Source organism: Musca vetustissima, unplaced genomic scaffold (genome assembly GCF_032173495.1).
Source record: "Musca vetustissima isolate MV318-11 ecotype Yass unplaced genomic scaffold, APGP_CSIRO_Mvet_v1 utg148244, whole genome shotgun sequence".
Lineage (NCBI taxonomy): Eukaryota > Metazoa > Arthropoda > Insecta > Diptera > Muscidae > Musca > Musca vetustissima.
Genome location: NW_026879396.1, coordinates 1,160 through 17,159, shown reverse-complemented (window position 1 = coordinate 17,159; position 16,000 = coordinate 1,160). Strand labels below are relative to the sequence as shown.

At 34.2% G+C, this 16,000-nt stretch overlaps 1 non-coding gene across 1 annotated transcript; it reads left to right on the top strand.

The window, feature by feature from the left end:
- The first annotated feature begins 8,674 nt into the window (after window positions 1-8,674).
- Trnar-ccu (transfer RNA arginine (anticodon CCU)) lies at window positions 8,675-8,747 on the top strand. Its single transcript has one exon. It is a non-coding gene; the product is annotated as a tRNA-Arg (tRNA).
- The last annotated feature ends 7,253 nt before the right edge of the window (window positions 8,748-16,000 follow it).

Below are 16,000 nucleotides of genomic sequence, written 5' to 3'. Positions count from 1 at the left end.
TATTATAGCTTGATTTTAAGTAATTGACACACTAGGATTCAATATATGGCTGATAGGAACAAAACGTACTGAAATTCGTATAACCTAACCTGTGACAAATTTCGTTGAAACCGGTTCATACTTGGATATAACTTCCATATATATTTTCGCCCGATTTTAAGTAAATTGGACATCAGTCTCCTCATGTTAGACGGATTGAAATCAAATTTTGCACAACGTACCAAATTGAGCATAGAATTACGTAGTTGTGTTTTCTAGAAATACAGAAATAACCCAACGGATAACCTATTGATATTAGTTTGAAGTCGATTGATCTAAGTCGATTCAAATTTAGATAAATATCACATATTTTATTTTATCCAATTTCATGTTAATAGTCCTGTTTAATATACCCATAGTGGTGAAGGGTATCATATAGTCGGCCCCGTCCGACTTAACTACTTTCCTTAGTTTGAACAACAACATCTTAGTTTGAACAACAATCATACGCAAAATGTACATACAAATATAAAATTATGCACAAAAGTACTGATTCTATGCCACAACAATTTATTTATATCCGGTAAGATTAAATATGTTATTGCCGAGTACAAGATTGGAATCTTTTTAATTTTATGTATTTCATGCTGAAGGCAGTGATAATTCCACCAAACCATTAAATGAAATTGTGCTTATTTCAGCATTGATGGTCCAAGCCAAGTAAAATAAATACAGCATATATCCTGAATAACATTTCTTTATAGTTAAGTAAATGTTATGCAAATGCAACACAGGAATTTTGCAGGTGTGCTATTGCTTCTGGTGATTACTGACGTATACCAGACCTGTCATATTAAATAAAACTTCAAGAACTCCAATATGCACCGAAACTGTCGTTCGGTGTATATTGGAGTTTTTTCATGTACTCATATATGCAGCATGCAGGAAGAATGCATCTGTCCATAGTATATTTTGGGGACATATTTAGATTACCATTTATTATATGATAAAACCTAAGAAAATTCTTGCAATGAAACAGATTAAAAACATTGGTCTGTGAATACTTTAACTTAAGATTTGTATGTCGCTTCATATTGTAATAAATTCGAATATCCCCTCATATTGTCATAACATAATTTAAGGTACGCGTGTTACAAACAAAGCCTAAACAATTCATTTTTAATCTCATTATAATAATCTTAAACCTATATTCAAAACAAATATCAATAGCTGTATCAGTACCAAAGTCAGCAGTATCACAAAGCTTTTATGGAAAATATCATTACATAACAGGAAAAAGTAATTTAAAATGTGTATGATTTGCCTATGTCAACAAATAACAATTCATACAAAGAGTATAAGACTTTCAGAAGACTTACAACAGCAAAAACGCGATCTGTGCTACAGAAAGTGGAATGGAATATTTAGATTATTTATTTCTAAAATCTTATATGGGGGAGAATACTTGAGAAAATATGGAAAAAAATATGAGCAATTAAAAAAGTTGATGGCATTCTTGCTGTGGCTGCAAAACAATAGATAAACAATACAACCAATTTATACGAAATATAAAACAAGTGGAATATAGAAAAGGGAAGGAAATCTTATTACTCTTAAAACGCCGCCGTTTTATAGAATGTATTTAAAAATATGAGAATTTTAGATATATAAATATGTTTCGTTATAAGTATTTATGTGCATGAAAATTAAGAGAAGACGGTGAGTATAATTACCGAACTGGTCGTTATTGTCAGTACATAACTATTTTGAACATCAAATAAAATTTTTCACAAACTGACAAAAATGAAAAATATATTTCTTTCTATTTGTATTTCAATACACATACATATGTACATATTTTGTATTTTATGTATTTCAAAATATATCCTCAATGTTCCAAAATCGGATGATGCGCAATTGCAGCCATCTTTCTGAAACAAATTTTTTAAGTAGCTACATGCTACTAATACACATACAAACATATATTTTTTCAGAAGTATTTTTATTTTTGATGATATTACACCGCATCCACGCGAATTTTTAGAAGTTTATCTAACCTATGTTACTTCCATTGCTTGACGTACTGAGGCAAAACTTGTTCAGTGGTTCTTAAGTCCACAAACAATAGGCTTTCGATTTTCTATGTACATATGTATAGATAGAAATGCAATGAGGAGTGCAGTTTTCCTTGGTAGCCGGCGATCCTGTTAAATAGATTATGCGTACTTACGCCCACGTTACTCAGACATATTTTGAATTGTATTTTCCGTTGATCATACCAAGCTTGTTTTTGTATGGATGGTGTGTATTTACACAAATTTTGAAGACGGTATCTGTAACCGTTCTTAAGATATACGCATACTACATGTTCCGAAATTTTGAGGTTTGTTTACTATTGACGCTATAACTCTGCATCCACGCGGAATTTTAGAAGTTTAGCTAGCCTATGTTACTTTCAGGGCATGTCATGACATACAGTGTAAATATCATTAACATCTGTTCAGCGGTTTTAGCGTCTATCGGGAACATACACACAAACAATTTTTTTTCTATTTTATATATATAGATAACTGTGGGAGGAAAAAATATTCCTAAAAATATTTTTTATGGTTTACTTCAAATTATTTGGAAGTATAGGTTATTATTTAGTTAATAATTCTAAAAATAAAGTTATGTTCACGTATTTAGAACAAACATCATATGCCTCTAAATCCTGTGTTGCTATTTTGAACAATAGTGTATTATTAATTATTTTTGGAACAGGAAACTGCATATAAACAGACTAACAAACCTATCAACGTAAACCTTTTGGAAACAATTGAAACCAGCGAACGGAGTAGTATAGTCGGACGGGGCCGACCATATGATACCCATAATAACCATGAAGATATAACTCTCTGCGGTTCTATATTCTGAGCCTGGGCGATATTTACCCCCTCTTGATCGATTATAGGTCAACAGCTCTACTTTCTAATCCTGGCATATTTTCCAAATCTTGTTTTCCCGAGGTGAATATCTAGGCATAAAATAAAAATTTCGTCACTTTAGATTTTGGTTGTTTTGTCCCTCGGAATATTGACCGAGCCTTCATGTAAAATTTCGAAGTGATCAGCGCGACACTTCCGCCTTATAGTGGGGTAATAGTAATACTAAACAATATCATAATATGAAGACACTTTAAGATATTTATTTATAACTCCAATAAACAACTAAAATAATTTAAAATTTAAATTTAAAGGTCAACAACTGCTCCTGGATATACAATCTGGGCTCTATTTCCAGCAGCAGTTAATATATTCTTCATAGAATAGAATTCGTTTTTATTATTCACACAAATGTTGACCGATCTTCATCAAAAAAGTAATGCTTATTTTTTAGCGAGATTCCCTTCGTTTTGGCGAGATTTCCGACAATATGATGATCGGTATACTTAAAGGTAGGTCTAGGACCAATATTTCGCGGCGTTACAGACGCTTGGAGCTGCACAAAAGTATAATACCCTGACAACATAGTAGTGTAGGGTAACGTGAGTTTTGCTTTCACAAATCATTGTGTCGTTACCCATTTCCTAAGATTTGGAAATAGTATAAAAATCGTCATACATCAATCTATAATCTGTCCATTATAATGAGTAAACTATGTTCAGTTCACAGTTATGTACAATCATTGTGAAATATTGTATGTAAGCCCGGTTCTGACCAAAGACAGTCATCTAGACCAAAATTTTTATTTTTATCTGCTCGGCACGGAGAAGGAGATCTGGTTAAAAGTTAAGTATAGATGTTTTGAAATCTCAAAATGACAGCAGGTACTGGTAAATATAGAGAAAGAAACCAGTAAGGAAAGTAGTAAAGTCGGACTAGGCCGACTATATGATATCCTTCAACACTTGTGTATATTGTACTTACAATGGTATGTCAATGTTCCCTCGAAGGAACATACCCATGACTTTCTGCAACCTATGATAAATTTAATTTAATTCGGGCAGATTTAGAGTCGTCTGCGTACCATGGGACAAATTTATGGAAAATGATTTATTTATACAATTTACATTAAATCGGACGAAATATATAGGGCTATATATAAATCGGAACCGATTTTCACGAAAATTAACTCATAGACTCAATTCAGTGCGTTATGCCAAATTTCGTGCAAATCGACGGACGAAAATATATATGGGAGCTATATCTAAATCTGAACCGATTTTTCCCAATTTCAATAGGGTTCGTCCTTGGGCCAAATAAGTGTCCTATGCCAAATTTCATCCAAATCGGATCATAAATGCAACCTGTACTTTGTTCACAAAATACATGGACGGACAGACGGACGGACATGCGTAAATCGACTCAGAAAGTGATTCTATGCATATTCTCAAAAGGAACCATGTGTCTATCTCGCTCCCTTTGCCTGTTACAAACATATGCACAAAGACATAATACCCTGTACCACAGTGTGGTGAAGGGTATAAAAAGTAACCAAAGAAGCTTCCAATATTGGCCAAGGTGCTTTAATAGGTACAATACAATATTGAAAAATAATATGGAAATAGCCAAAATGCGTCGTTTAATTCGGAAGTTCATAAATTTCTCTTAAAATATGGTAAGAACGATGAGAAACCCATTAATTAAATTCATTAAATTGTACTTGAATTGTTTCCAAATATAGACTTTTTTTAAAAATCTTCAACATAGCGCCATTATATTAATTTTGAATCGAAGATAATAATCCTAGTACACACTATAGCCAGACATGTGTACAAAATCTGAAATCAGGAATGGGAACAATTGAGACATTTTGTAATGAATTACTAGGATTACACAGTGCCCATTTCTCCACATATTATTATCAATCTTTCCTTTCTAGGTTTGTTATCATATTGTGATATAAACATGTCACATCCTACAAATCCTACAATTATTATTAAAATGATAAATATAATCTAAATTTAGTTGTATCTGTCCTGATTTTAAGTAATTAATGTATGAAAACAAATGCATAACATTAAAATGTTAACAGGACTCAAAGTTATGCACTTACATTTTAGTAGAAGTGTTCACAAGATGAACTGCAATGATATCAAAAATGTAAATTTTCTGCTGTCTGATAATGTCACACTTTCTCCTCCCAAAAAATTTGAATTTTGGTCAAGTCAATCACAAATGTAATGAAACACAAAGTTGTTACAAGAGAAAATGTTATCTTACCACTCTCAGTTACATCTTTGAACATTGTTGCATTCATGTTGCACGATTTATTATTGTTATTAGAGAAGTTTGCTGTTGTTGATGGCTGTCTGCCTGAGGTATCGAAAATCATGTTGTCTGTTATACATTGTGTGAATGTGCATTATTCGGTATTAAAGGATTATAGGATAAAGTAGATTGCTAATAAGAACCATAGTATTATGAATGTATTAGATGTTGTATAAATTGCAAACTAAATTCTTGACATACGATTTTTGCCAAATTTCTTATAGGTTATTTGGAAAATTATACATATTGTAGTCTATTTGTGTGTTGAAAGAGTATTTGGGGTAAATAATTAAAAAAAAAAAAACATATTTCTTCCATCAGGCCATTCGACTCGTTTTTATTTTCATAGGTACATACTTAAACTAAACTTATATACCAATCAATCTAAACTTTTTGAGAAATATTTATGGCAACGGTTTCCCACAATATGATTTACAACATTTGGTTCATTGATTTGTATTGACTTTTAATATCACTAATAGCCTAGACAGACGACTGCCTTAATTTGAATTAACAGCCTTAATTCAAATTAACTTGTACATTATCCTCATTTTTAATGCACAAAATCAAACTGAATTTATACTGAATTAACCAATTTCAATATGGCAATGCTGTCGAAAATCAATTAATTGTTGTCAAATTTGTTTACAAAAATAAAAATTATAAATAAAGGCAAATTTCAATATTCTTCCAAATAGGGAACTGTTTTGCAACATCGTAGCTGCTATTCTTCCTTTATGCCATGTATGTATTCCTAAAGATCCAATCCCGAAAAATATTGGAAACGAATGCCAACATCTTCAACATCTACATACAGAAAACAATTGTTTTGAATCAAAAAAAATTGTTTTGTAAATGCAGAAACTCTCGTCTGTCAGGGGTAAATATTAATTCAAATCAAGAATTTTTTAATGCAAATTAAGGCTGTCGTCTGTCTATGGTATAATACATATTTCATTTACAATTACCCAGGGGATAGACACATACGCATATATGCTAATGGGAAACCCTATAAGCCAACATAGTTGCACATAAGCTCTAACATCTCATTTCAATAAAAAAATTAATCAGTATCAGCAATTGTTTATAAATATCATTATATGTTTGTATATGGGTAATATTGCCAATTTTTTAATATTCCATTTTCAAAAAATCAGTTTTTTTGTTTTTGTCGCACATCAATGATGTTTGGTACACATATAGAGAAAAATGTTCTAACTCCGAAACAGTTCGCAATCAAATTTTTGGTGATGCGCGCAAAAGTTGTCTAGGTTTTAATTTTGGGCATAAAAAAATCTTAAAATTACGCCGTTTATTATATTGATCAAAAACGTTGATATATATCTTCCTCCGTAAAATAAGAATATGAATATATTATAATCATGAAAAAGTTGCACATCTACGCGAAATATGATAAAAATAATAAAAATATAGGAGACTACGTAAATATCTTCATTATATTAAAGACATGTATCAACCTAAAAATGAATTTAGAAATATCTACATAATCTAAATACCATAACGAATCAAATCCGTGAAGCGGTTTGTAAATTACAGCGACAACAAAACAAAATATTCAGAAAAATATTTGTTTTTGTTTCGAAAAACTAATGACATCGTATTTATTTTTTTTATTATACAAGAAATTTAAAAAAAAAAATTGGGGGTATTCTGCTATTTTACCCGAAAATTGACATATATAAAAATAATCACTTTTTGTGTATAAGTATACGACTTGCGGATTATAACAAGACCCTTCCGATAAATCTTGGGGTTCTATAAATAGGAATAAATCTTAAAATAAAATAATATTATGAAATATACATTTTAAATTGCGTCTAAATCGCGTAATTCTCAAAATCATTTGATGCGCATGCGGTTTCCAGGAAGTACTGAAGTCTATCTTCCAATCCATGTATATTTTGCGAAATTTCATTTAACGGGTAAGATGTGCTACATGTTAAATTGAAGTACTCAAAAACTCGTAAGACGCGAATAATTTTCGAAAACTCCATTTGCCAATAACGCGCATCCGATTTCGGTGTGCACATTAAAAAAATACATCGATCTATACCAATTTCAATGTGGTCCATTAGAACCATGGATGTGCCAGGTCACACTATTTTTGAGAAAATAGGGTACATCTCTCTTTCGGCTGAAGTTTTTAAAGTTCTCTTTTCGAAAAAGATCAAAATCCGTAAGAGGTCATTTATTGAAGCGGAAATGATACACAGAAAACGCAAATAAATCCGCGATATTTTCAAAAATATTTTTTGCCAAATTTCGTGTTTTTTGGAAGGCCAATTCCCGCCGTTCTAGAAGATGGATTTTCACGAAGAGGATTTTAAATCATTCGAAACGTAAAAAACCTTATTGATCGCGGGTACCCATATCATTTGACAGATCTAAAATTTTGACCATAATAATAGGTTTTTTAGAAATTTGATCGCACAAAATTTTCACCATCGGATGAGTATTACTCTAAAGCTGTGCATAATACATACGCAAAATACATTTCAAATTACGGAGATTCGCGACTACAATAATCTTATAATCGATTTTTAGAAATTCCTATTTGCGCATTAAAACTGGAAGTAAAATTAAAAAAACAGTCAAAATCGAGCTTCAAAATGTCAGCATCATTTAAAGGTAGAATCAGTTAAAATTTTGAAAAATGATACATAAGGGGCGTAGTCCACATTTTGTTGGCTTCTAGTTTTACTTTGACACGAAGACCGTGAAATGAGTGTCTTAATCACAAATCGATAGAGAACATAAATAAACTGGTTCGCCTCAACCTGTTTTTACACATTTTTTTACATTAAAGTAGACACAGCTTCCACTAAAATAAAGTTTGGTGTTCAATATCATGATCAGTTTGCAACGATAGACCAATTAACCCAAACACTATTCACTTTTTTCGAATATACTTAAGTAATTCCCGAGTTATAAAGGGGTGAACCTCCGCTTCAGCTATGTTAAAAAATTGGTAATATTGCCCATATACGTATGTGCATATGAAATTAATAACAAAAACACAATAATTACATTTACCGGAAATTTTAACACGTATTTGCTGTTCAATATTTATAGTTTATGTGTTTATTAATTATTTGTTCGCTTGCTTGTTTGTTTGTAATATGCGCTGCAAAAATATTTATTTAACACAAAAACATTGGCATTCATTAAAAAAAATCAAAACATTTAAATTTTACTAAATATTTACTTTAAATTTGTCACTTAAATTTTACAGCGTTGTCAGATATCGATTAATTTGAATGGAATAAGTTCAATAAAAGGTAACAAAATTATTTGACAAAAATATATATTTTTTCAATCAATTATACATGGAGCGTGTTCAACAACTCCGTGTGTAATTGTTTTGTTCATCATCAACATGTCATTTGGTAATATATATACATTTGGATACGGGAAAAACACCCGCCCCAGTGGCCCAATGGATACGGCATCGGCCTCCTAAGCCGGGGATTGTGGGTTCGAATCCCATCTGGGGTAAAGCGTAAATATTTTATAGTTATTGTTCTTTCGTAGTCACATTACGGTCGGAAATTCTTAATAAATGCAGTCGAAATTGTTATCTAACAAAACTATATAAATTGCATTTAATTTTATACAGTATTTTTAAAAAACTGAAGCAGTTGAAACATTTATTATAAGGCATTAATACATAATTAATTTAATTATCTTTTTTAATTAATTCATCAATATGTAATCTATACATCGATTTATGTGCTAATTTGTTTTCATATGATTATATGAAATTCGATTTTAATTATTTTCAGTGTCAACATTTTATGTGAAACAATTATTGGCAATTACTACTAACAATAATATCGAATAGAATGAATGCAAAATATGTAGTGTATGTATTCTATATATAACGAAATAATGTACTTTATTTTAAACAAAACATATTTTAATTATTTGTATAATAAAAGTAAATCAATACTTTGCAATCATGTTGCCGTAGAACAATTTGTTATTGTTTTGTTTTCGACCAGTGATTTGCTTTGATGTCTGTGCGACGTTCACGTTTTACGAAATTAGAACAAACTTTTAATATCAATGTAGAGCACCGACAGATTATACAGATATTGGATTTTTCGTATCATTAAATCATTACAAAAAAATTACATACATTTTTGCAAAATTACTAATTTGTTTAGTACAACTGCAATTGAGTTTCGAAATATATTTGAGTACTCGACTTTTTGGGAGTACACCTATAATTTTTGAGGCATAGATTAAGATAAAATATTTTCATTATAACCTCCGCCTTACGGCTAATGAGGTTATATATACTTTGCTACGGCAAAAATGTGCCTCATCGAAATATTCATTGTTCTTTGGACCAAACCCGTTTCAGACAAATTGGACTCATTTACAAATATCCGCCCGTCCGTCTGCGTGTCTGTCAGGCTGGCTGATGTGCAAGATAACTATCGAGGGGAGTAACCGATTTCCTTCAAACTTTGCATATCGTAAAATTTCTTCCAAACTTAAATAAAGCTACCCCACAAAATGGTCAACATTTTTATGAAAATTAATTTTATAATATAATGCGAACTGACTATCCGATTTCAACTAAACTCTGCAAAACCAAATATTTTATCGAAACCTGTATAATGTTGGAAGATGGGACTCATTAGTCCACTCCTTCTAGTATCACCCCTACAAAGGGTCAATATTTCGAAAACTTTTAAATCTCATATGAAGCGAACGCAATAGCCAATTTCATCCAAAGTTTGCACAACTCAATATTTTTACCAATCCTATCGTCCTCTTCTTCGGGTACCTCTCACACGAAGTGTCAACATATTGAATATTCATAAATCTAATATAAAGCGAATGGAATGTCCGAATTGATCCAAGCTGTGCACATCGTAATATTTCTTTCAAACTTAAATCTAGTTCGAATATGGGGAATATCGGTTCTCTCCTTCTGGTACCTCCCCCACAAAATGGTCTAAATTTTACTGAAAATTAATTGGGAATATACCATCGGATTTGAACCAAACTTTGATACCCAAATATTGTAACTAAACCTGTACAATGTTGCAAGATGGAACTTATCGGTCCACTCCTTCTAGCTCCTCCCCTACAAAGGGTGAATATTTTGAAAGCTTTTAAATCTCATATGCTCATATCCATCAAGAACCGTGTATATGCCTACCTAATCTATTTTGGATAAAATTATTCGCGTTTCGCTATATTTTATGATGCATTTACTCAGGAATATGGCTTATAAATGTTTATATTTACATACAAAATAAAGCGATTATACACGCGGAATTCTCAAATTATGTATTTGCAGATGTTTCTACTATCAAATTACTTTTGACCGCAGGTTTATTGGGCGGCTTTGAACATGGCTGGTCTCAGTAGATTCAGCACGTAAAAAAAATAAAATCACGCTGGGTTCAACCCAACAAATAGGGTTTTTATAAAAATGTTCTTGAGATATACATCAATCGAAGTGAAATCACGATCCTATAATAAGTTTAGGGCTTCAACTAGTCGACATGTAGGCATATCCCCCATAAAACGGTACCTTCAAATTGTCTCTATTTTGAACACGTTTTGAGCCGAATTCTCATTAGGTATTAAATGTCTGTATCAAAAATTATCAATATTGAACCACTGTTCAGTGTAGCCCCCTAAAAACGATACAATAAAAATTTCAGTATGTTGGAAATTATGGACTAGTCTTTTAACCAATTTTGCTGTTATATTTTTTTGGGATTTTAATGGGCGGAGAATCTCCCTACCAAAAATGGTCAATATTGATCCACTTTTTACGGTAGCTCTCATGTAACGGTACCTAGTATTTTGTTTATTGTTAAAACATCTTTTAACCGAATCGGCTGTACTTTGATCAATTTGTGAACGAATTTCAGTTATAAGTCCTTAAAAGTCGTAGACCTATTCAATAGCTAACGATGGCGTAGGATAACGCGAGAAAAAAATATTTTTTGGTTCTCAGTGCCCCCCCCAAAGCGAAATCCTGGCTACGTCCCTGATGTAGAGGGATATTAATAAAAATTGGAAGCTTATAACATTGATAAAGAATGTATCTAAATATATGCAGAACAGTTATAATTTGTTTTATTACAATATTTGAACAAGAGCTATTTTTCTTAAAAACATAAATTCAAAATATAAATATTTCAAGACGTGACTTTAATTCAATTTTCCTTTTCTTCCCCCATTCGCTAGTTGGCCAACATTTTTAAGGTGTTCACCATTTTAGCTCGGGACTTTTTCACACAATTTATCCCATGGATATTTTTAAACCATCCAATGTTTTTTGTTTTTATTTGCACAACACTTATAGACTTCTGGGAAAACTTGAAAACGGGCTTGCTGTCTGCTGAAACGGCAACTGCAGCAGCAGCAGCAATAAGTAGACCACGTCGGTTTAACAAACAAAAATAAACTTTTCCGACGGTTAAACACAAAGAAGAGGTCGAAAGCTATTTGGAGAAAATAAACACAAATAAGATTGTGGTTGCTGCCGAAGAACGTTTAAAATTACGTTGTTTTAAAGTAGTTCTTCGTAACAATTACAAATTGCATTATACTTGGAAGGATTTTAAAGTAGTAAAAGGAAGTTAAATTTGTGACAATTGGTATTTTAACGAGCGTTGATTACATCACATATCTGATTGTGTGAGTTTAGATCAAACATTTCAGAATGTCACTTGGAAAGATGGCAGTACTTTTATTCATTTATTTATTTATTTATTTTTTTTTTTTTTTTTTTGGAAATCGAATCTAACCACAACTGTCAGTTTACCGTTGTTAAAATAATAGCCCACATTATTCAAAATTATTAATTAAATTGTCCATAAAGTTAAAATTCCGAATTGTGTATGTAAATGTGTCATTATAATTTGTGTGTCCATGGACCAATCAATTTTTACCGTCTGTATGTAATGACAAAGCTAATTAATTTGTGGTTTAATTGATTTTGTTGGAATAATATACTATGCAACTGATATACCGTTACAACAAGAGGGTTTTTAAATAACATCAATCAAAATGCAAATTCAACATAATAATGATTGAAATCGATTAAAATTTAATTTACCACGTAATTGATTCTCTCCGAATTGTAATGACATAGATAATTTAATTTTCGAAGCAAAATTTAATTCAATTCAATTATGATATTGAACATTTATGTGCAAATATTTTTGTATTATTAGTGCACGTTATCAAATTATATACAAAATAGCATTTTTGGTGACTGAGATAAAAATACGTTTTAAAAATAACAGATAAATAATTTGCCTATTGTAGTCTAAAATGTAAACCCTCAAAAGGTCTTTTTGAAATATTTTCCAGATACGATCGAATGCTCATTTAATACTTAAAAAAGGTCAGAATATTCTACAAAAATGTTCAACATAAAATATCACTGAAAACCTTGGAGTAGCCCAAATAGCGAAATTACGACAAACGAATACAAATATAATTATTACAGCAATTATAAAATTTAAAAGTTATGTGAATATCAGCACTTTTTATGTAAACCTAAATAGAAAAAATGTCTACAAAACAAAATCGTGTGCATATATTTGCGGTTATAAATGTTAACAATGTAAGTGGGAGGGAGTTTGTCAGTCTCCTACCGGGCGCGTCCCCAGGTGGCGGATAGGGGGAAGTTGGATGATCAGACTATCTCATTACTATCAGGTTAACCTGGAGGTAAAGGAATAGTCTGATCACCCCAATTTAGGGCTTTTTTGCCCCGCGGACCAAAACTGACTACGGGGGTGTTCCCCTAAAACAAAAAACAAAAGATGGGAAGTAAGAAGATAAAAGAAAAAGTTACGGTGCAGAGCCTAAATAACTCAGTACCGGCGGGTGTCGTTGATCTGCCCACGAGTCACGCCCCGTCGTCATCAGGCGATCGTGAGCAAAAATCTCCTACAGATGTGGGCGCCTTGGCATCTGTAGTCGAGGGTATCGCTACAAGCACTCAGCCAGCAGGCACAAACAAATTAGACTTCGGTCACCACCGGGGAGGCGAAAGCCTGACCCAACCCTCAGAGGCAGGTGGAGACTCAAACTCTAACTCCGTGTCTGACTAAGAAAGTAAGGCCGATATAACCGTCCTAGAATGCCGGAAGAGAGAAGAGGCCGATAGGATGGTGGAAGAAGTGAGCAAAGACATAGCGAAGCTCACAACAAAAAGAAAGCAGCTATCTGGGCACAAAGGCGAAAACTGGCCAGGATGAACCGGAGAAACAAAATTAAACAGGAACGGGATGCCCTGAAGGATAAGCTTGACCTACGCTCCACTTCCTCGGAAGCGGCGAAGAGGATAAGGTCTCCGGAGGAGCATACCAATGTCAAACCTGCAAAAAAGAAAAGGAGCTTCACGTCGACCGATATCAAGAGAAGGCTAAGCATCACCCCTAGTCAAGGAGGCTGTCTACAGAATCCATCGACTGAGAGTGGCGAAGCTGGCTCTAATATCGAGAAGACGGACGCTACATCGAAATCTTCCGTCAAGACTGGGAACCCCAAAAGGAACACCCAGCCTTCGCGTAAGAGGAAGACAGTAGCAACAATCGGTAAGGAACCGCCGTCTTATGCATAGGTTGCCAGAAGGCGCTACAGGGACGAGCTCTGCTATGCAGTAATCGATGAGCGTAGTGCATCCGGCAAACTCAAAAAGGAGACGCATGGTGAGGTGATGAATGCGGTCAACAAGAAGATCATGGAGCACCTGCGGCAAGGAGGAGAGCCCATAGATCTGAACAGCTGCGAATTCAAAGGAGACTTCCTAATGCTGGAGTTCGAGTCCTCAAAAAGAATTGAGGTCCTGAAGAATTTAGTGGCAAGCATTGCCCCCACGGACGAGGCAATCAAATTAAAGCTTGTGAGGAAGAGAGACATCCCACACCTACAAAAAGCTACGGTCTTCGTTAGAGGTTGGGGCAGCGATTTCAAGACAGAGGAAATGCTTGAAGTCTTTGGTCTGCAAAACAAGACACTGCTGGTGAAGAAATGGGAGGTCTTCCACAGAGAGGAGAACAAAGACGGGACTCTCCTTGTGGTAGGCTTGGACAGGTCTTCAATGGCAAGTCTGGCCAAGACTAAAGGCAAGGCCCACTACGTGTCAAACGCTGTCTACTTCAAGATCGGGAAGGCGAGGATCGGAGAAGAAGAATCCAAAAAGAACAGCGAGGGAGATAAACCCAAAAACAATGGCGAGGGAGTCGAGGAGAAGATCACTGACTCCCAAGAAGATCGCCTTCTGGATGAAAAATGATTGAAGTCATCCAGATAAACCTCCATCGGAGTGAGACGGCAACAATGGCTCTGATGGAAAAACTAATTAAAGGTAATATACACATTGGTCTAATCCAGGAACCATGGACTGTTAAAAACAAGGTCTCTGGTTTAAACCACATAAATTACCAAATATTCTATGCAAATACAGGTTCCCGACCGAGAACCTGCATAATATGTCACAAAAACTTATGCTTTTTATTCTCTCCAGAGTTGTCAACACCGGACGCAACCATACTGAAGCAGGGGAATGGGAACATTTACCTGGCATCAGTCTACCTCCCGTTTGACTCGCCGATACCACCACCAACGGCGGAGCTGCAACGACTGGTGAGAAGAGCAAAAGAAACAGGTAACGAAGTACTGATTGGTAGCGATGCTAACTCACACCACATTGCGTGGGGTAGTACTAACACTAACAAAAGGGGTGAAACCCTTTTAGACTATCTGAATACTAACGACCTAATCACTCTTAACATAGGCAACAAACCTACCTTCGTTAATAGAATTAGAGAAGAAGTTTTAGACATAACAATATGTTCAGCGAACCTAATAGACGAGGTACAAGAATGGAGAGTTTCACAAGAATATTCCTTCTCGGACCACAGATATATTAGGTTTAAAATCCTACGGCCACCGCCGAAACCCATATATTTTCGAAACAAGTCCAAAACAAATTGGATAAAATTCGGAAAACTACTCAAAGAGAGGCTAGGGCAACAAAACTATGACAACCTAAGCACTGACGATATAGACAAAAATGTCAACGTTTTAGCGGAAGCACTAGTAAAGTCATTCGAAGAAAGTTGTCCTCTTCGAGAAAGGAAATCTGCCTTCGAAAAACCCTGGATGACCGGGGAGATTCGAAATAAAGGGAAAGAGGTCCGAAAACTTTATAATAGAGCACGCCGCAAGAAATCTACAGTATACTGGGACAACTTCCACGATAAGCAGAAAGAATACAACAAAATTACAAGAACCGCCAAACGCAACTCCTGGATAACCTTTTGTGAACAGGTCGATAGCGTAAACGACGTCTCAAAAATAAAAAAGTTTCTGTCAAAAACCCACACTCAAGCCGAAACGATGGTAGACAGTGATGGCAACAGGATGGAAACAACTGAAGAAACAATACGGCTCCTTATGAAGGCTCACTTCCCACCGAACCCATCCATAAGTGACGACGTTACGGTAACAATGGAAGCAAGATCTGTGGAACCCAAAATCGATGAATCAATGGTACGAGATGCCATAAAGAGCTTCTCACCATATAAAGCGGCAGGGCCAGACAACGTCTTCCCTGCGCTTTTACAAAAAGAGGTCGACTATATATCACCATATTTAGCGGCACTCTTTAACGCATGTATAAGGTTTGCGTACACACCCAAAGCCTGGCAGGAGGCCAGGGTAGTCTTCATACCCAAGCCCGGCAAGGCAAACTACGC